Source organism: Bubalus kerabau, chromosome 2 (genome assembly GCF_029407905.1).
Source record: "Bubalus kerabau isolate K-KA32 ecotype Philippines breed swamp buffalo chromosome 2, PCC_UOA_SB_1v2, whole genome shotgun sequence".
Lineage (NCBI taxonomy): Eukaryota > Metazoa > Chordata > Mammalia > Artiodactyla > Bovidae > Bubalus > Bubalus kerabau.
Window position 1 is genome coordinate 153,943,320 of NC_073625.1, and position 21,692 is coordinate 153,965,011.

The following is a 21,692-nucleotide window of genomic DNA, read 5'->3' on the forward strand; positions in this document are numbered from 1 at the left end:
TGGTTACGATCCTAGTAAGTTATCATTAGGGAGGAAACTAAGGCAAAGAGATTAAGTGAAATTCCAAAGATCTCAGGTGGCTCAGACGGTAAAGCTCTGCCTACAATGCAGGAGGCCCAGGTTTGATCCCTGGGTCGGGAAGATCCCCTGGAGAAGGAAATGGCAACCCACTTCAGTATTCTTGCCTAGAGAATCCTATGGATGGAGGAGCCTGGTGGGCTACAGTTGATGGGGTTGCAAAGAGTCGGACATGACTGAGCGACTTCACTTTTCACTTTCTTGGGATTAGCCTCCAGGCAGTCTGGTTTGTGCCCACATTCTTAACTGGAGACCTGTCTTCCCTACAAGGAAATGAGCTGGCTAAGGGAGGAACAGAGGTTTGCTGAGCTGCCAAGTGTCTAAGTTTGGTTCTGTCTTACTCAGAGGTCACAGAGTCTTCAGCAAACTGTTTGGCATAAGAACTGGGGTGGGGCTGGTAGGATGAGCTAATGGACTAACTGGCTGTGTCCACATCTCAGCTCTACTGAACTGTTTTCGAATCCTTTACTCAGCTGCCACATTCTCCAGGTCTCCCCATTCTGCTTCACCTCTGCGAGACCAAACTCAACACCACTTCTGCATTCAGATGTGAGAGCCTTCCCCAGAATCAAGTCAGAATCTCTGTTGGTGGGTCCCAGGTACTGGTATTTTTCAGGAGCACCACCCACCTTCTACCCATTAGCCCAATAGGCAGCTAGAGTTGAAAACCACTTCCAGAAGCTTCCTCCTCCCTTGGGCAGCTTCTGGCATCTCAGGATCATCTTTTTGTTGAGACCTACCATTCTATTAGGATCCTATTTATTGGCCTTGCATAGGAGTTCTTCATCATTTTTATGTCAGGAGGACCACTTTGAGGCCTATGGATGTCTCCCCCCTCTCCCCACAAGGCCAATGTTTTTCACATGCATGTAGTAAAAACATATGATTACAAGGTAATCACCTTATTAAAATACAACACATTGACCACTAGGGGTGAATTCTTTGACCCTGACTTAAAGGTCAGGAATATTGTTCTCTTGTGTCTAAGGACCGAGTACACCTGTGGGGTTCAATAAATGCTTGTTGGAGAAATGAATTCAAGTATAAGTTGAGGATCACTGTTTTAGTAGCAGAAAAGAACCCTATCTGAAGGACAACGTACCATTTAAGAGCTGATGAAATTCAAATGTTATGCAATTTATTTCTGAAACAAATTCCCAAGACATCTGAAAAATTTAAAAACTGGTAGTCTTCTAAAAAAAATCAATAAAAAGTTTGAAGATGGTATCATCACCTCCAGCCTTTGCAAAATGTTATTTATTTATTTATTGCCTATCAAAACTGTAGAGAAGGAAACTGTGGCTAACTCTGGGGTCTCTGTACTCAAATAGGAAAAGTGGGAGGATCTGAATTTTTTTCCTGCTGTGGTAGGCAGAATAATGGTGTCTCCCAAACATGTTCATGTCCTAATATAAATGTCCTTACATGCCAAAGAGATTTTATAGACATGATTAAGATACTGGGATGGTGAGATTACCCTGGATTATCCAGGTGGTCCCAATGTATTGATATTACAAGATCCTTATAAGAGACAGGCAGGTAGAGTCAGAGCTGCTGCTGCTAAGTCGCTTCAGTCGTGCCCGACTCTGTGCGACCCCATAGACGGCAGCCCACTAAGACTCCCCTGTCCCTGGGATTCTCCAGGCAAGAACACTGGAGTGGGTTGCCATTTCCTTCTCCAATGCATGAAAGTGAAAAGTGAAAGTGAAGTCGCTCAGTCATGTCCGACTCTTAGCGACCCCATGGACTGCAGCCTAACAGGCTCCTCTGTCAATGGGATTTTCCAGGCAAGAGTACTGGAGTGGGTTGCCATTGCCTTCTCTGAGAGTCGAAGAATAAGATGTAAAGACAGAAGAAAAGGTAGGAGTGATGTGGGACCATAACCCAAGGAGTGCAGGCAGCCTCTAGAAGCTAGAAAAGGTAAGGAAACACATTCTCCTTCAGCCTCCAGAAGAATTGACCTTGCCAACAAATTGATTTTAGCCCTGTAAGGCCATTTCAAACTTCTGGTTTCCAGAACTAGAATATAGCAAAGATGAGATGTTTTAAGCCACCAAGTTTTTGGTGATTTATTATAGCAGCAGTAAGAAACTAATGCATCTGCCATGTGAAATAAGTAATGAAATGACCAATAAATACAACAGAAGAGAAAGAACCAAGCATACAGGTGGGCTTGATCCTTTATGCCCAGGTTTTTCAATGCTGGTGGCTTATCAGAACCTTCCCAGATAGATAGATAAATAGACCACACAGACAGACACAACACAACAAGCTAATGCTAGGGTCCCAACTGAATCAGAATCTTAGGGCGGGATGGGAGATGCCTTGGGTTTGAATTTATTGAAGGCTCTCAAGGGATTATGATACTCAGGGAGAGCTAAGAATCTTGCCCCATACCAACAAAAGTAGGTTAGGATATAGTCTGTACACAGCCTTTTTCAAACAAAATAAATATACACTATATGCTATTTATAAACATTCTCATTAATTCTTATAAGCATTGTGAATCAAGAAGACGGCAAATATAAAATGAAAACAAGCAGAGAGAATAAAGTAGTCAGCCTACTGTTATGGGCAAATCTCTGACATAGTTAAAAATAGACAAGTTCCTTCCAAAATGTCAATTCGGTGCTATAGTCACTAGAATAGAATACATCTCCCTACTCAAGTCCACATCAAATCTCCATTCTGATGAACAAACTCTTAACCATTAAGTTAGTATGAAAACCAAAGACCTAAAAACTGATGAAAGTATGTGAGTTATTTCTTTTTAATTCTTTTATTAAAACCTTGTAAACAATAAGCCAGCCACTCAAATCCTTTTTGGAAGTAGGAAAGGCAGTTAACCAGATCCTAAACAAACTAGTAAGTCTATAGATTTAAAAAATTTTAAAGAAAAGTCTTCTAGGCCAACGACAACTAAAATGCTGGTTGTGCAAATGAAACACAAGTAACTAAGTAATGAATACTTTGCTGCTGAATTTAATAATGTCTAAAAAGTCTACCAAAACTACGAATTATTACCAACAATAGTCAAAACAGTAAAAACACGTTACCATTTCTAGAACACTATGTCCTAGACACAATGTCAAATGCTTTGCCACATATAATTCTTCAACAACCCTGTGACATTAGTGTTATGGATGAAGCCACTGAGCTTATCAGGGTAAGAAACTTAGGAGGTTGAGCTGGAACTCAAAGCCAAGCCTGTCCTAAGCCCAAAGCTCTTCTCACTGCCCACCTCCTCTGCCTTCAGGATACAGCCTGGCATTGGACAAGCCCTGCTAAAGGGTGGTTCAGCTGAGCTGAACCCAACACAAGGACGGCATTATCATTGCCAACTCCATCATCTCTGAAATGAACAAACAAAGGAATTGTAGCAAAAAGTGATACCCATGGAAATCTAATCTTTAGGAGAAAAATGATTCATTTTCTAGACACAAGATAGACACACACGCAAGAATGGTTCTTATGAGAACATACTTTTATACCCAAATAAGAACGAGACGTAAAATCTCAAAAGTGAAATGATAACATACACAGTCATTCTAGTCTCCAGGAAACTTAAACATTAAAAATAAATTGAGATTGAGGCTCCCCTGGTGGTCCAGTGGTTAAGACACTGTGCTCCCACTGCAGGGGGCAGCGGTTTGATGCCTGGTTGGGGAACTAAGATCCTACATGCTGCCTGCTGTGGCCAATAAATAAATAAAGAAATAAACAGAGATTTTCCTTTCCCTCATTAATATAGAAGTGTTTCCTAATAATGACTGGGGAAGCATCAGTAAGATCAGCTATACGGATTAATAGATTTCCTCGGTGAGGTCAGTTCCTTGGCTACAGAGCGCCACCCCTGGTATGGTCTCCTGTGATCTGACTGTGGCTGCTTTCCAAGTATGAGCCCAGTATGCTCCCCAAGGTATGCCATGTCCTCCAGGGGCTGTGCCTTAACCCCATGAGGCACCTCCCAGGAAGATTCTGGTAACACCATCTCTGCCAGTTTGTGGTGTCCGTTCTGGTGGAGGTGGCTGCTTCTTGCAGTTACGCGTCTCTGGGTTACCTCGATGAGCGTTTTTTGCTTGGTCAGCCTCCCTTCACTCGTGTAACCAGTTCCCTGTATTAAGTCAGTTCCTTGAAATTCCTAGATTGCTTTCTGTTTGCTAACTGGACCCTAGACTAGTGGGATTTCCAGGTGGCACTAGTAGCAAAGAACCTGCCTGCTAATACAGGAGACTTAAGGGACTCGGGTTTGGTCCCTGGGTTGGAAAGATCCCCTGGAGGAGGACATGGCAACCACTCCAATATTCATGCCTGGAGAATCCCATGGACAGAGGAGCTTGGCAGCCTATGGTCCAAAGCGCCGCAGAGTTGGACACGACTGAAGTGACTTAGCATGCACACAGGCACCCTGAATCGGTAGGACAAAGAGACTGAAAGCCTGAGAATGCACGTGCATTTGCCATGTCGCTGAGATTCCCGTGGATATACTTCTTATCTGCACTGAGATCTGGGGACAATAACCCAGGGGCAGCTCCCACCACCTACCCTCACATCCGAAGGCTATTTATTCAGAAAGACTGGCTAGGTGAGTGGGTTGATGGCAATTAAGCCACAGATTTCTAAGAACCAGCTTTAAGGGTCTGTCTTTCCACAAAAGACCAAACTTTTCATACTGAGGAAGGCAAATGCAGAACTCTTTTAAAAAAAGAACACTGAAACAAATAATATACACATAATGTTTTGGCAACACAATTCAGTTCAAAGGTCTGTATTAAGCGAAGAATCCCATTCTTAACTATTAATAAAAATCTAAAAATAGCACAATGGAGGCAGAAAGCCAAAACTCAGGGGAAAGTGGCTCCTAAATGGACATGGAAGATTCTGAAAATATGAAATGTGTAACTGTTTTTTTTCAAACTCAAATCCCTATAATGTACAAAGAAATGTGAAAATAGCCTTTGAAGGGGAGATTGTAAATTCACTCAAAGTACAATCATGAAAGGCTACCCAACATATAAAGGACACACACTAACCAATTCTAATGCTGCCCAGTCTTCTCTTTTATAAAAACAGTATGTGTTATAGCTAATGAAAAGTTACTATAAAAAGTAAATTTTTAATGATTTACTACAAGTATTTCCAATCTCTGTGGACTTTCAGCCCCACTGCTGAGTACAGTTTGCAGTACAGAGAGAAGCATTCTTTCAGACCAGTACAAACTAAGTGTCCACTTAGGGCTGCTGCTGCTGCTGAGTCGCTCCAGTCGTGTCCGACTCTGTGCGATCCCATAGATGGCAGCCCATCACGCTCCCCCGTCCCTGGGATTCTCCAGGCAAGAACACTGGAGTGGGTTGCCATTTCCTTCTTCAGTGCATGAAAGTGAAAAGTGAAAGTGAAGTCGCTCAGTCGTGTCCGACTCTTAGCGACCCCATGGACTGCAGCCCACCAGGCTCCTCCGTCCATGGGATTTTCCAGGCAAGAGTACTGGAGTGGGGTGCCATTAGGGCGTCCATTCCTTAAACAATAGCCCTGTCTTAATTCTTGTACAAGGTCCAGGGAGAGAAGGCCCTGGCCACAAGACCTTGAGAACATGACCGACGTTGTGGTGAGGAAGCTGTAGCAGACAGCTCCCTCTGATCATTGCTCACTGTTCCATGAAGTGGCCCTATGGAGACTACCCCTCCCAAGCAGACACCATTATTCTAACCACTATGGTGGTTAATGTACATCCTTGCACTGATGTTTTGCACAGCAGCTTTGTAATCTCGGTTCATTTGGGTCCATCCCTGAGAAATAAAAACCTTTATTATGATCACAAAGTCAGTTTCTGAGCCATGAGGCGAAGGAGCAGCCCCAGGATTACATGAAGCAGTTTGTTCTCAAAGTGTGGTCCCTGCATCAGCAGCACTGGCATAACCTGGGACTTGTTAAAACTGCACATTCTTGGGCCCCATCCCAGACCTCCTGAATCAAGAGAACAGGAGCCAGCACTCTGCTTTAACAAGCACTCCAGGGATTCTGATGCCTGCTTAAGTCTGAGAGCCATTAAATGGAAATGAGATAGTCACTTGGGGGTGGTGGGAGGGAACTGATGTTTAATTTTATGTGTCAACTTGGCTAGGCCATGGTGTCCAGTTGTTTGGTCAAATGCCAGTATAGATGTTGCTGTGAAGGTTTTTTTGGATGTGATTAAGATTTAACTTCATGGGCTTTGTGTAAAGCAGATTACCCTCCACAATGTGGGGCAGACTCATCTAATCAGCTGAAGGCCTTATGCGAAAAAATTCTGGGGTCCCCTGACAAGGAAGGAACTCTGTCTCCAGACTGCCTTTGGACTCAGAATTCAAACATCAACTCCTGGTGGCCTGTCCTATAGATTTCAGACTTGGCAGCCTGGACAAAAGTTATTTCCTTAAATCTCTAGATAGATAGATAGATTGAAAGACAGACAGGCAAAAACAAACACATCCTACTGGTTCTGTTTCTCTGGAGAACCCTGACTAATATAGGGTGGTTCATAGGCCTAATGTATGTGTCTATATAAGGACTTGGAGAAGGAAATGACGACCCACTCCAGTATTCTTGCCCGGGGAATCCCATGGACAGAGGAGTCTTGCAGGCTACACAGTCCATGGGGTAGCAAAGAGTCAGACATGACTAAGCACTACATAAGGACTAGCATTCGACCTGTTTCTTCTAGTACTGTATGCTCAGTGCCCAGCCTATAATAGGTTCTTTCTATGTGTATATATATATATATATATATTTTTTTTTTTTAATATGTATTTATTTTTGGCTGTATTGGGATTGCTCAGCAGTGTTTGGGCTTAGTCTCCCCACTGTGTGTCGGATCTTCGCTTTCCAATCAGGGATCAAACCTGAGTCCCCTGCATTGGAAGGCAGATTCTTAAGCATTGGACTGCTGGGGAAGTCCCTGTTTCTATATTTTTGATAAATGTATGATCTGCGTTAAACTCACTGGGAAAGGGAAGTGGATAATTTGGCTCTGAGAGGGGGCTCTTAGCAAACAGTCAACACTGTTGGAGGACTCTTGCACTAAATTCCGGTGAGCAATAAACCTCTCCTCAGGAATCTTCTAGAGTATATAGATGAACCAACAGGAAATCACATCAAGGAATTGTGTTTAGTGTTTCTGAGTTTAATTTCTTACAAGTGAAAGCATGCTCAGCACTCAGCAGGCCATTCTTAAGATTCTGTTCTATCCACAGGAGCCGCTGGTTTAAGTGCCATGAGCACGGTGACTGCATCTTGTCATTTCTGCTAGGCCTTGTATCTCAGTAGATTCTTATCAGTACACTGCTTTTCTGAAAAGAGTAAAATTGAAAACTTCACCTCAAATATTGTCTGTTTTAGCGTTTCTGCCCCAATACATCAATCTAGAAAGTCTTTTTAAAAAAATGTCCTTTCCTGGAACTCAGGGACAAGGACATTCCCCCTCTACTTCTGTGTTAGCCACTCAGCGGGGCAGCTAATGAAGAATGAAGGCAGGGCTTGGTCTCCAGGCTAAGCAGACTACTCTGAGCAGGGGTCAAATCACCTTCATTAAACTATTTTTTTAAATGAATAACATTTATTAAAAATTATAATATGTGCCTAACAAAATTATGTAAGTCAGACAGAAAGTAGATGTAGTTAAGGTGTTCACAGACCTTTCTTTCTCTGGAGAAAGAGCAAAGATGTTGACTAATTTCAGATTTTGATAAGTATACCATTTTGAAATCTTAGGGATGGTAATTCTATCTGCCACATGAAATCGGAAAAAGTAAACATTCCTTGGCTAACCTTTTCCATCCCACCTACTGAAGCCCAAGTCAAGTGTCATGGAAACTATGCCAGATGTTCCACGCTGACTGACCAGCTGAGACTGGGCTGAGGAGGTCTGGTCCCAGCGCAGTAGGGAGACAGGAGGACTCTGGGCTAACAGCTGCCTCTTCAACACAGTCGTCAGTCCTTGGTTGAATCTATTTGCTCTCCACTCACCTTAAAAACATAGAATTTGAGGAAAGGGATTCATCATTTCAGTATGAGTCCATTCAGTCCAGGAGACACCCAGCCAGGGGGAGACTCTGGGGCAGGGTCCTCCCCAGGCTGCTGTTGCTGCTGCTAAGTCGATTCAGTCGTGTCTGACTCTGTGCGACCCCATAGACGGCAGCCCACCAGGCTTCCCCGTCGCTGGGATCCTCCAGGCAAGAATACTGGAGTGGGCTGCCATCAGTCACTCAGATCCCGGGGTCTGAATGTACAGCCCTGAGCCAAGTGTGCATGAATGTGTGGGGGATGAACAAGGATTGGAAAATCAGAGGAAGGTGCCTCAGCAACTTCCAGGGTTTGAAAGACAACCCAAACCCAAAGAAACAAAACAGGCTGGAGGTTAGGCTCATAGTCTACCTTCAGCCTGGATGGGAGCTATTTTGAGACAAATTCTAGGTATTTGCTGCATCATTTAAATGTCTTAGAATAAAAATAATTAGATCGTGTATGTGTGTTAGTCGATTAGTTGTGTCCGACTCTTTGCAACCGAACGATCTGTAGTCCACCAAGCTCCTCTGTCCATGGAATTCTCCAGGCAAGAATACTGGAGTGGGTTGCCCTTTCCTTCTCCAGGGGATCTTCCCCACCCAGGAACTGAACCTGGGTCTCTTGCATTGCAGGTAGATTCTTTACCTGCACCTTATTAACAGAAAAAATGAAAGGAAAACTATTTTCTTATAGAAACCAAACAAAACATCTCATTTCCCTTCCCCTCCCTCCATAGAAGGACAGAAACAGCTAATTGTGTGTTCTCAATGGTCAGACTGTTTAAAATAACAATAAAAAGTACACACACAAGAAAGCTATAGACGATGTATTGAAATTTCCTAATCAAGTGAGTATCACAGAAATAAATCTGATGATTTCAACCAATCTGTTTTATATAAACCAAGTAATCACTGTCAGTGAAAGAATAAGCCGTTCCAGTGCCAGACAGCTCTTTTGTTTCTGCAAGCAGCAGTGTTCAGCGGATACCCTGGATGTTTTGTTAAAACTTCTGACTAACATCCTCTTTATTATTCAGATTGATTAGGAAAATATATTTTTCTTTTGACAGAGTCGGGTTGCTTTTTAAGGAATTACTTGTTTCAAATTACATCCTTCTATTGAGCGCTGGAATTTGACACCTCATGCATAACACACTGCTTGTCGCTCCCCACCTCCCAACAGGAAACGTGGCCCTGTGGGGATGACTCTGTATTTACATTCAGCCTCACACATCAGCATTTACCAGCGTGAGGCCGAGGGCTGTCAACTCCTGGCTCCTAGTCAATATTTAATCACTGTGCAGTTATGGAGGGAGAAGGAAACATTCCATCTCCCAATAACATGCCTTTAATATGAAAAAAGCTCTCATTACATTTATGGATGCATGGTTACACTTTTCAGAAAAGCTATCAAATTGAGAAGTTGCACAACTGCTCTGATATGGCATTTTAAGTGTATTGCCTTTGGTGGGTGGATAGATAACCTGAATAATACATAATTGTGATTTTTAAAAAAGTAATATGGACCTTTGAGTTCTCCCTAAAACTTTTTTCTTTTTTAATGGGTGAGAGTTTTGGGGGGAAAAAAAAACATGGAAACCTTGTCTAGTTCATTACCTGTAGCTATAGTTCAATCTCTAGGTAATAAAGCAAAGGATGTATTCTAAGGAGAAAATTCAGATTGGTTTTGTGATTTTTACTTGGTATTAAGGCATTTGCCATTTTTTAAAAGTCTTTATTGAATTGGTAACAATACTGCTTCTGTTTTATGTTTTGGGGGTTTTGGCTGAGAGGCACGTGAGATTTTAGCCCCCTAATCAGGGACCTGAACCTGTACCGCTGCATTGGAAGGCAGAGTCTTACCCACTGGACCACCAGGGAAGTCCTTGAAGTTTTGTTTTTGATGGAGATGTATAAACAATTTTCTCAGTCCCAGCACAATGCTATGAAGCCATTTATTTTTCCATCCATTTTTAGGATAACTGAAAGAACAGAAACCATTGGTTAAAGGAATACAGTGATGGAAGCCAATGAGAGGTACCCATGTTACAAGGAATCCTTTGGCTGTAACCTGACAAAAACATCTCCTATTTCTTGCGTAGCAAATGGGCCTGAGCTGGAGACGTTTTCACCATTTAAATGAGATCTGCAGTGTTCCACAGGGAAGGTTCATGCATTACTTACAGTGTCAAGATGAAAGGAAAACTGCAATGAAGGTGAACGCTGGAAAGTGAATCACAGTAATAAGTATTTAAAATGCCTTAGCTCAAAGGCACACAGTTCTTTTTCATTCCTTCTACTAACCAAGGACCAGATGAACAGGTGTGGACTTGTTCAACTTGATGATATGTGGCAGGAAACATTTTTACTTCAAAGTTGCAAACCCTATTTGACAGTTCAACAGCTTTTCATTGTTGGTGGGTAGAGAGAGGATTAAGCTTTACCTCAGCTCATACTATTCACTGGTCCTGCTCAGACATGGTAATTACCTATAGCTCCTAACCAAGGCTCCAGATCCAATCATCTCAAGCTGGATGGTTGGGGGAGGGGAGGGGTTTCTCTCACCTCCCTGGGTGTTGTTCAGTTGCTAAGGTATGTCCAACTCTTTGCAACCCCATGGACTGCAGCACTCCAGGCTCCTCTGTTCTTTGCTATCTCCGGAGTTTGCTCAAATTCATGTCCATTAGTCTGTGATGCTATCTAACCATCTCATCCTCTGCTGCCTTTCTCATTTTGCCTTTAATCTTTCCCAGCATCAGGGTCTTTTCCAATGAGTTGGCTCTTCACATCAGGTGGCCAAAGTACTGGAACTTCAACTTCAGCATCAGTCTTTCCAATGAATATTCAGGGTTGATTTTCTTTAGGATCAATTGGTTTGATCTCCTTGCTGTCCAAGTGACTCTCAAGAGTCTTCTTCAGCACCACAATTCAAAAGCATCAATTCTTCAGCGCTCAGCCTTCATTATGGTCCAACTTTACATCCATAGATGATTAATGGAAAAAAATCATACCTTTGATTTCCCAAACATGCCTGCAGAGCATTGTGGGGATTTTTGAAAGGAATTCCTAGGATGGAGTTCTCACATGGCCAGCATCAGAATGCCTGACCTTCTGCCCCGAATCCTGTGAGCATCTGGCATGTTAACATTTCTACCCCATCCTGGGTTAGTGTGTCTAAAGCACAAATAGCTCACGAGGAAAAAGGCTGGGACTCCTGTTTTTAACATATTCCCAGCCTACAGCATCCAGTAGACCTGAGCAGAAAACCCACCAATATGCCACCTCCTTTAAACCAAAATACTCTAGAAGTTTCTGGAGCCTGAGAAGTTTAACATTAATTCACCTTGGAATTTAAGTAGCTTCTTCCCTCTTATTTTTCTAAAAGGCTCCATTCCCCACTGTACCCCCATTCTCTGGGTCCAAGGAAATGGCATTTCAAATATTGCCTCTTTTATTAAACTCCTTACAGCATGAACAGTTTTAAAGTTTATTATAGGAAAATTGCACAGTGATTTTATTGTGAAAAAGATGGCTTTAAGAGTGTGGTGGAAAGTTCCAAAAGTGACGTACAGACTCAAAAAGCTGGGATGTTTGCTGAGAAAGACAGTGATTTTGGTCAGGATACTCCTGGCTGATTTCCATGTGCCTTTCCAAACTCCCTCCTGCTCCACAGCCCTTCCACCTGGGTAGTTCTTGCCAGCCCCCCTTGTACAGGGCTCCCTCCTCCCTAGATCGCCATTCCATTGTCCTCCCCCACTGCCTCTGCCCCCTGGACCTCTCCTGCATAGCACTTACCTTGGATATTAAATAACTAGCTGAGTAAGTTGTTTAATGGCCCCCTCCCTCACCAAAATAATGATGCCATTTGGGCAGGATCACCACTCTCTTGAGCAAACTCCATGAGTTTGAGCAAGCTCTGAGAGATAGTGAAGGTCAGGGAAGCTTGGTGTGCTGCAGTCCATGGGGTCATAAAGAGTCAGACACGACTTAGTGACTGAACAACAACAACTTCTCAGTGTCTACTACAGCAAACTACTGAGTGAATGACTATTAAGTGAATAAGTGCACGAATGGGCAAAATCAAAATCATAGAATGCGGTGTGTTCAACTTCACCATATCCAACCTTGTCCCTCTTCCTGGTTCTCTGGGTGATGGTCTCTTCTAGAACTACTGGCACAGATAAAGCCACTGCTGAATGTGGTCTCAGGATTTTTGGAGAGAAAGCTCTGGGTGCATTTCCTTGATGGTAAGGGCTCCCGAGGCTCCCCATCCATTTGAGCTGCCTGGAACCTGAGGGACCCCCTCATCCCATTCTATGCATAAAATAATTTAAGAGGAGCCACTTGCTCAAGATTGAGTGTCAAGGGAGTGAGAATGCAGTTTTCTCTCCATGAGCTTCCACTCAACCAGAGGGTCATTACGTCCCCTTCAAGCCAATACGCTGGGTGAGTTTTTGACTGAGCCTTAACAACTGGATAGATTTGATGATTAAATGTAAGCACAGAGGGTGGGTAGTAGGGACTTTTAAAAGAGAGAAAACAAACATAAAGCCACACATTTATGTTCAAATGAATTTCTAACTAATTATTAATTAATTACTTAAAGTTTCAGCTTATGAAAAATTCTCAAATACAAACAGGTGGGCATAAGTAGATATTCTATATCACAAGATCATGGATATTTAGATGTGGTCATAGCCATCAGGAAAAATAAGCAGTTACTGTGTTATAGAAAGTTAGAGGGGCTACATTCCAAACAGTTGGTGTAGTGGTTTCTAGCTGAAGTGGAAAGTACATGGCCCTTGGAGCCAGAAGAATGTGTACTAACTCTGTGATCCCATCATATACTTCAGGTGTTTTTTGTTTTCAATATTGTTTATTTATTTGGCTGCATTGGGTCTTAGTTGCATCACACAGGATATTCATTGCATCATGTAGGATCTTTCATTGCAGCATGTGGGCTCTCCATTGGAGCATGCGAGCTTAGTTGCCCTGAGGCATGTGGGATATTAGTTCCCTGACCAAGGATTGAACCCACACCCCCTGCACTGCAAAGTGGATTCTAACCACTGGGCAACAAGGCAAGTCCCTACTTCAGGGCTTTTTTTTTTTTTGTCTATAAGATGGGAGTAACAGCATTCACCTTGCCCCACTGTGCATTAGGCAAATACACGAAAAGCTCAGTGCCTGCCCAGTAGGCACTCAATAAGTAAGAGCTTTGTTTTTCTCATTAAAACAGGTTTAGGGCACGTCTCTGCAGTTCTCACAGCATCATGGCCTTCTTCAGCAGAACCTGCACATTTGTGTTTTTATATGATTCATGTGGGTCTCTGCAACTCAACTGCAAGCTCCATGAAGGCAAGAAGCCCCATGACACAACAGCTGCATGTGAGCTTCTGCTCGTCTCTATCTCCCACGCCCAAAACACAGCAGACCTGCAACATATAGTCACTGACTGAATAAAGCTTAGCTCTGGAGAAAAAAATAATGACATATATTAAGGAAAGTCTTGGCAGACATCATATTGTAGACTTCTCACTTCGCCAAAAAGTTTCACATAAGCAATTTTAAAATATAGCTTTTGCTCCAAAATAAATTCAGAAAATTTACCCTTTCAAAGCTCAGAGACTCGTTATACTTAGACAACATAAAAGCACAATTTCTATAAAATAAGAGGTGTCTAGAAGACAATCTTTAAAATTCACATGAAAAACATGAGATTTTTACCATAATATTAGTTGTTTCTTGTCCCTAATCACAAAGAAGCTACTATTACTATTCTGGGTCAGGTCTGGAGACTGCTGGTAACTACTTCCTTATACACAGTCTGAGCTGCACCAAAGGACACATTGGTGGATAGACCTAGACTGTCACAGAGAGTAAAATCAGTCAGAAAGAGGAAAACAAATATTGTGTAATAACTCTTGCATGTGGAATCTAGAAAAATGATATAGATGAACTTACTTGCAAAGCAGAAATAGAGATAGAGATGTAGAGAACTAATGTATGGATGCTGGGGTGGGGAAAGAGGATGGGGGCTGAGATAAATGAGATTGACATATATACAGTACTATGTATAAAATATACAACTAATGAGAACCAACTGTGTGGCACAGAGAACTCTATTCAGTGCTCTGTGATGACCTAAATGGACAGGAAGTCCAAAAAAGAGGGAATGTATGTATGTATATGTATAGCTGATTCACTTTGCTGTACAGCAGAAACTAACACCATTGTAAAATAATTATAGTCCAATAAAAATTAATTTCAAAAAAGAATAAAAAACAAAGGACACATGTGGACTGGCATCAGAGGGCACCTTTCAGCTCAGTGTTTGAATACTGGCTCTAATATTAACACCACCAGCCATAGGTTGAAGCCCTGTGTGGTCCAGTTAGATTTGCTCCTTTCCAAGGTCACTGATGCTCTTCAGGGTTACAGATTTTGACTTTACAGGTTTTGACTTTACTTCTGGCCAGTCACCGGATAAATGGGTACCGTGGCACCAGGGTCAGAGAAGTAGAGGGAGGGCAGGAGGACAAGACGCCCTGAGCAGATGAGTCATGAGGTCTCAGTGGAGGTGTCAGTGTGGCACGTTCTATTTGTAACACCATGAAAGTCTCTTTCACTTTGTGTGGTTATTTCCTTACCTATAAAAACGGAAAGAACTGAGAGCCCAGTGTGAGTTACCCTGCCCTTGGACCAGCTGAGCTCTAAGGTCCATCCCACCTTTGATATTCAGTGATTCTGTGAAAGACTCAAAATACCTTAGAGGCATGTACTTAGTGCCCTTGGGCCTACAACTGTCACGTTCGAATCTGAGTCATAAGTTTAGAGACTGCTTTTTAGTATCAGTTTGTTGTTACTCAGTTGTGTCTGACTGACTGCGATCCCATGAACTGCAGGAGGCTGGACTCCCTTGTCCTTCACTATCTTCCCGAGTTTCCTCAATCTTTTGTCCATTGAGTCGGTGATGCCATCCAACCATCTCATCCTCTGTTGCCCTCTTCTCCTTTTGCACCCAACCTTTCCCAGCATATCAGGGCCTAGTTCTGGAACTGATGAGCTAGTTCATCAGTTAGAGTTCCTGATTTTAAAGCAATAAGACCAACCCTAGTTGACTTAAGCTCACAGAATCAACAGGAGATGGACATTGAGAAACTCAGGGATGTGGAAAAGGTAGGGAAGGTGAAGCCGTGGCCACGATCCCCTTGTGGGAGGGGTTCAGCGGCCGTCACCAGCTCAAGGAGGCCTCCCACTGCTCCTGAGGGCCTCACAGGGAATGCACTAGACCTAAAGTCCCAGGGGAGCTCCTCCACTTGCAACAGTGTCAGGGGAGGGAGAATCTGGGCTGAGGTCTCTAGAACAGGAGTCAGCCACTTGCGATTGTCCTCCCACCAAAATAACACACAACAGCAAAGAGTTAACTTCTTAAGGAGGACGTAGGTGCTATTAGGAAGGGTAACTCACGCCAGGCAGAAACCCCATGCACATCCACCAGAGGAGCAAGAAGCTAAGAATACAGAGGTCAGTGATGTCCATATGTTCTGTCTTCAAGCATAGTGTCCAATGAATTTCAAAGGAGTATATAAATTGAAGCAGTGGGTCAAAACAATTTTGGTCTGAAATATCCTGTGATAAACCATAATGGAAAAGAATATAAAAAAGAATGTCTATATGTGTATAACAGACACTTTGCTATACAGCAGAGACGGCACCCCACTCCAGTACTCCTGCCTGGAAAATCCCATGGACGGAGGAGCCTGGTGGGCTGCAGTCCATGGGGTCGCTGAGGGTCGGACACGACTGAGCGACTTCACTTTCACTTTTCACTTTCATGCATTGGAGAAGGAAATGGCAACCCACTCCAGTGTTCTTGCCTGGAGAATCCCAGGGATGGGGGAGCCTGGTGGGCTGCCATCTATGGGGTCACACAGAGTCGGACATGACTGAAGTGACTTAGCAGCAGCAGAGACTAGCACAACATTGTAAATCAACTATATTTCAATTAAAAAAAATTAAAAAAAAAAAAAAAAGACCATTCTGGTCTGAGAACACACAGTTTTCAACTCGATTACATGGGTTCTACCAAAAGAACGTTTACTTAGTAGTAGCATAATCCACAATACATTGAACATGTAATTAACAAAGAATTCTGGGAAATCTGAAGAAACCTTAAGAGGAATTCACTGAGCCTGTCAGCCAAACCAGGCCACCCAAAGGCAGGGAATGAGTAACCAGGAAACCCTCCTTATGAGAAGTCACTGAGTCACAGGGACATCTTTCTACGGCTGAGAAAACTATGCCTGGAGCCCATTACCAGTTTAGTTTTGAAACTTCAGAGTATTCAATCAGTCTGCAAATATTGATCATTCTCATATGCCAATTTTCTTTCCTTTTTCATTTTCACAAGTCTCAAACCTCTTTCTTCACCATTTTTAGTCTGTGAAATCTCCAACATGTTCCTCATGACCCTCCCTCATTTCACATCTTGAGTGGCCTGTGTCCCCCAGGTCACTTACACCTCTTTCTAGTCAACTCTCACTCCCTTCTGCTGGAATGTTCACACTACGGGCTCACAGAGCCTTTCCAATTCCACCTGACCCTTTATTTTAAAGAACGAGAGTCTCAAGCCAAAATGCTGCTCCCTCATTAAAAACACAGGTAAACAAAAGATTCAGAAGTTGGCGAGCCAAATAACATTCCAAAGGACAGTGACAACTTGTGGCTGGCCACAGCCCATGAAACTAGGCGATGGCTCAGGACAGCCCCCGCCTCCCACCTTCCTGCTTGGAGGAGCCTCTCCTCCACAGGTCTGTGTGATGGTTTCTCTCTTCACCTGGCTCTCCTGTCCCTTCATGACACAGGCTTCCTCCTTCAGGGGAGAGACTGAGAGAAGACAGCCTTGTTGGAAGAGAAGCTGGGAGTCCCATCTTCAAAATGCATTTACAAAGCAAACACACAAGCAGAACTTGTTTGAGTTTCAAGTTTGCTTGGGATGACTTTGTGGGAGCCGAGGGACAATATGAAGCACTTGACGCTCCCCTCTCTCCTCAAGCCACAGCCTACATGTTATTCATTAGCTTTGTTGGGTTGGTTTTAATACATACTTCTTAATTTTTAAAGCTAATATAAATCCAATTAAAGCCTGCAGTTTAGATAATAATACTGTGCCAATGTTCATTTCTTAGTTTCGACAAATGTACCACAGTTATAAATGACTCACACTCACAATCTATTATATTTGAATAAATATTAAAAAACAAATGTATTTCTCTTAATAATTATATATATGTATATTGTATATAATATATATTATATACAATCTTAACATCAGGGGAAGTTGGTAAAGGATAGTCAGAAACTGCTACTATCTTTGTATCTTTTTAACATCTCTGTAAATCTAAATTTATTCCCAGGTAATAAGTTTGTTTTAAAAAAGCTAAGTGAACATTTTCTATTTTTTCAAAGGAAAGTGAAACAACCACCTCAAACTTGTCTCATTTGTTTGAAATCTGTTGACTTTGGACATAAAGCCAATAGTTCTACAGAGTAAAAAAAAAAACAAAAAAACTCTATACTTTCAATGCTGCTGCTGCTGCTGCTAAGTCGCTTCAGTCGTGTTCAACTCTGTGCGACCCCATAGACGTCAGCCCACTAGGCTTCCCCATCCCTGGGATTCTCCAGGCAAGAACACTGGAGCGGGTTGCCATTGCCTTCTCCAATGCATGAAAGTGAAAAGTGAATACTTTCAATAGGTCCTCCTAAATACTATGTAGTAACAGCTACAATTAAATAAAAACTCAAAACAATTCAGCAGTATTAAAGTTTCATTGGATTCTATATAACAAGAAATTTTATTAGAACTCACCCCTACTGTCACCCCTTGGAATTAAATGGTCTCAGATGAGTTTCCAGAAGATAAAAGAACTGAGGCCACATATCCTGCAGTGTGTCTGGGTCTGTGTGCACACACATGTTTATGCTTAAGACAATCTGTTCTTAAAGACCCCTTTCCTTTTTATCCTTTGCAAATAATGAAATACCCCAAATCCAAATAAATCAATTTCTGAACTGCTTTGAAGATGAAAGAGAAAAGAAAATTCTAAGTAATGGAATGTATATAAAAATAAAGAGGAAGGTGTGTAAGGTATCTTTTATTTTTTTTCTCTGGGTGTTAACTGCTTTAAATTACTTTAAGCACTGAAAGTGGGGGAGATATTACTCTGGTGTCAGTAAATCAGGCCAACACTCCTTCAGGAGTTTTCCTCCCTGAGATCTCTCATTTCTAGACTCTTATCAAACCTTTCAGCAAGTTACCCTCATCTCATCCCCACATCAGGTAAGTCATCTAACGTCTTTGGGTCTCAGTTTTCTTACCTGTAAAATGAAGGGGTTGGGTTAAGAGTAGGATGGAAAACTGGTAGCCCAAGGGCACCTTTTGAACTGCAGATCTGCATCTTAATTCCACAAAACTTGTCTTTATTTAAAGTTATTTGCAGTGCATTTAGTATTCAAAATGCATCCATGCTCAGTTGCTCAGTCGTGTCCCTCTGACTCTTTGCAGCTGTAGCCTGCCAGGCTCCTCTGTCCATGGGATTTTCCAGGCAAGAATACTGGAGTAGGCTGCCATTTCCTTCTCCAGGGGATCTTCCTGACCCAGGGATCAAAGCTGCATCTCCTGAGTCTCCTGCACGGGCAGGTGAATTCTTTACCACTGAACCACCTTGGAAGCCCCAGTATCTAAGATATTTTTCCTAAAAATCTGGGTCCTGGGTTTCTCCTGACATATCAGAACCCTGAGACTCTACCTGGCACAGCAACAAGTCGGGAGTATGAAAGAACAGCTGTCTTCTGTCCCAGGACCCATCCTCCGCTGCTCTCATTAGTTCCCAGCGTGGCCTCTGGAAGCATTAGAATTTGCCACCTTCGCTATGGAGTCCCTTCCAGCTCTAACAGTCACATTCTCAGTGTGATTGTTTACTAGAGTTTTAATTTGCTTCCAGAGTACTAGAATTTCTGCAGAGGTCTTACATGTCAGTACAAGCACAATCACCATACATTTGCTTTGTTGAGTTTCTATATGAAACACAAGAAAAATACATCTAATGAAAACACCATACCATAGGAGAGCCAGTATTCAGAAAAACTTAAAGTTACTGCTGCCTGAAATTATTCTTCTAGAATGAGCTCTTACTTAAGGGCTATTTGGGTCAGAGAGTGGGGCCACTGTTGACCAGATGACAACTCTAACAGGAGATGAAGGGTTACATAATTTACGTAATTTAAGTATTTAAAAATAAAATCCCAGTGGCCTTCTCTTACTCCTCACAAAACCAATTTCAGAGTGGAAATAAAAAGAACAGAGCACTTAAGATGTTGTTACTCATAATAAAATGTCAGACCAGGTCAAAATGGACCCAAATTACGTAAGATTGCACAAAGAAAAAAAATTGTAATTTTCATAAGTGGCATAATTTTTAGCCACCGGAACCATGAGGAGAAAAACAGAAGGCTATGTTGGTTTTGAAACTATTTGAAAACATGTTATTTTTATAGGAGTGGAGATGAGGCCTTAATGTTCTTTTCTAAGAAGACACTGTGCTAGGTTCCCAGAGGTCCAGACCCTTCTTATTTTAGAAGGAAGTTGAACACTACTCTTTCTATGGATGGAGAAAAGGAGGTACAAACTCTTATGCTGCCGCACTTGACATTTAAAATGCCCCAGCCTTTCATAACACAGCAGCTTTTCTGTTTTTATTTTTTAACGCTTTAACCTCAAATCTAAATTTACAACACGGCTAGAGATCTCAGGAATTATCAGGAAATTACCTCATTCCCTTTAAACTTTTTTAGACAGCAAAGTTCTTTCCATGTATGGCAAACAAAGAAGGAAACAGAACCAAGTTACAGAATCAAGAAGCTGCTACGACTTACCTGTTATTTTGTTCGGGACATGTCTACAGCCTACTAGTGAACAGGTGGGCTCTGACCACAGCTAGCTGGCAGGGGAGAGTGCCTGTCCTCAGCTCTTCATCATCAAGCGGTCCAAGAGGGAACCTGGCAGGGACTCTGGCCACCAGAGGTACCCAGCACAGAGGAGCCACTTTCTTACCGACTTTGCATTGGTTCTCAGACAGGTCACCTGCACAGGTGTGAAAGGGGAAACAGAGGCAGGCTGCAGATCACAGTGGGGAGGGGTGTCCTGGAGGAAGAAGTGATGGGTATGTGCTGCCATGGGGACAATGATCTACCGGCCTGGCTGGTGGGTGTCCAGGAGGTAGGGGCAGAAACTCTGCCTTCTGGAGGCTTGACTGTGAGGCTGCAGAAATGGTGCTCTGTTTTCTGCTCTTCCTCAAAGACCTTGAAACAAACCCCATCCACCTGGGCAAATGGAGCATCACCTGGAAAAGCCCAAGTCCCCACAATTTCTTGATAGAAGCTTTTTGAAACATTTTGTAAAAAAAAAAAAGTCTATGAATAACTAAGACATTATTTCTACAAGGAAGAGTTCTGAAGAATCAATCATGTCTATTAGGACATGGGTAATAAAACTCTTGAAGTGATGAATTTGCAGAAATCAGTTGCTGACTAATGCATTGCTCCCTGTAATCCATAAAAATTGAAGCTTTTTTTTTTGTATACTGGGCTAATACCCCAAGGAAGATTCACAATCACTTTCATGAGCCATAAATATTAAGGAAAGACGTTTAAAAATAGAAAAAGAGAGAAAGATGAACATGATATTGTTGATGATGGATATACCAGAAAGGCCATTCAATTACAAATATAAAATATTTGGATGGAGATACAGGGGTATCAGTAAAATGGACATATACAAGAGGTAATTATTAGGAAATCTGATATACAAAGCTAGATTGAAGAAAACTGGTAATTTTTTCACTTCCAGTAAGCTTTGGTTTAAGAATAACCTCATGCCACTTAAATATAACTAAAAAATATTTTACAAGTACTTAAATAACCATCAACCTGAACAAGGGGCCGAACAAGACTGGTCAAGTTCATTCCTATCACCTGGGTGTTTCCTAATCTAAATCATCACCTTTTGAATTACATATACTTTACCGAGAAAATACCATGGAAGTAGGTAAAAATAACCTAAAATAACACAAATATTAAAAAACAGGTCAGGTGGAGAGAACAAAATTAGGTTAAAATATTTATGAATGAAAACAGAGCAAAACAAGTGATAAAGATTGGTGAAAGCACATGCTGGACATAATTAACAAAGAAATATATAGGAAAATAACAGAATCACTCACAAAAGTGAAATAGCAATCAGACCAAACCAAAACAAAGCAGACAAACCAAGAACATCTGGAATAGTGAGCACCCTTAGGGATTTCATGAAGCTTGGCAAGTGAAGGTGAATTATCACAACTCTTCTGGACCTGACAAGAATGAAGAGTGATGGCTCAGTTCTACAGATTAAGACACATCATACAGGCAACAGAAAAATCCAAACACATCTCCCTTCCCTGACATCCATTTTTCTATTCCTAGTTCTCACCCATATTCTTTGAAGCCAGAGTCCTAATGGAGACTATTCCATAG

At 42.1% G+C, this 21,692-nt stretch overlaps 1 protein-coding gene and 1 long non-coding RNA gene across 3 annotated transcripts in view; both read right to left on the minus strand.

Annotated features, from left to right (window-relative positions):
- The window catches only part of SCHIP1 (schwannomin interacting protein 1), a 145,360-nt gene that overhangs the window by 114,103 nt on the left and 9,565 nt on the right, over positions 1-21,692 (minus strand). The gene's annotated exons all lie outside the window — the stretch shown is intronic.
- LOC129643961 (uncharacterized) lies at positions 6,883-20,522 on the minus strand. The gene is made up of 3 exons (XR_008710626.1): positions 20,055-20,522; positions 9,981-10,099; positions 6,883-8,079 (listed from the first exon to the last, which is right to left on the minus strand). It is a non-coding gene; the product is annotated as an uncharacterized LOC129643961 (long non-coding RNA).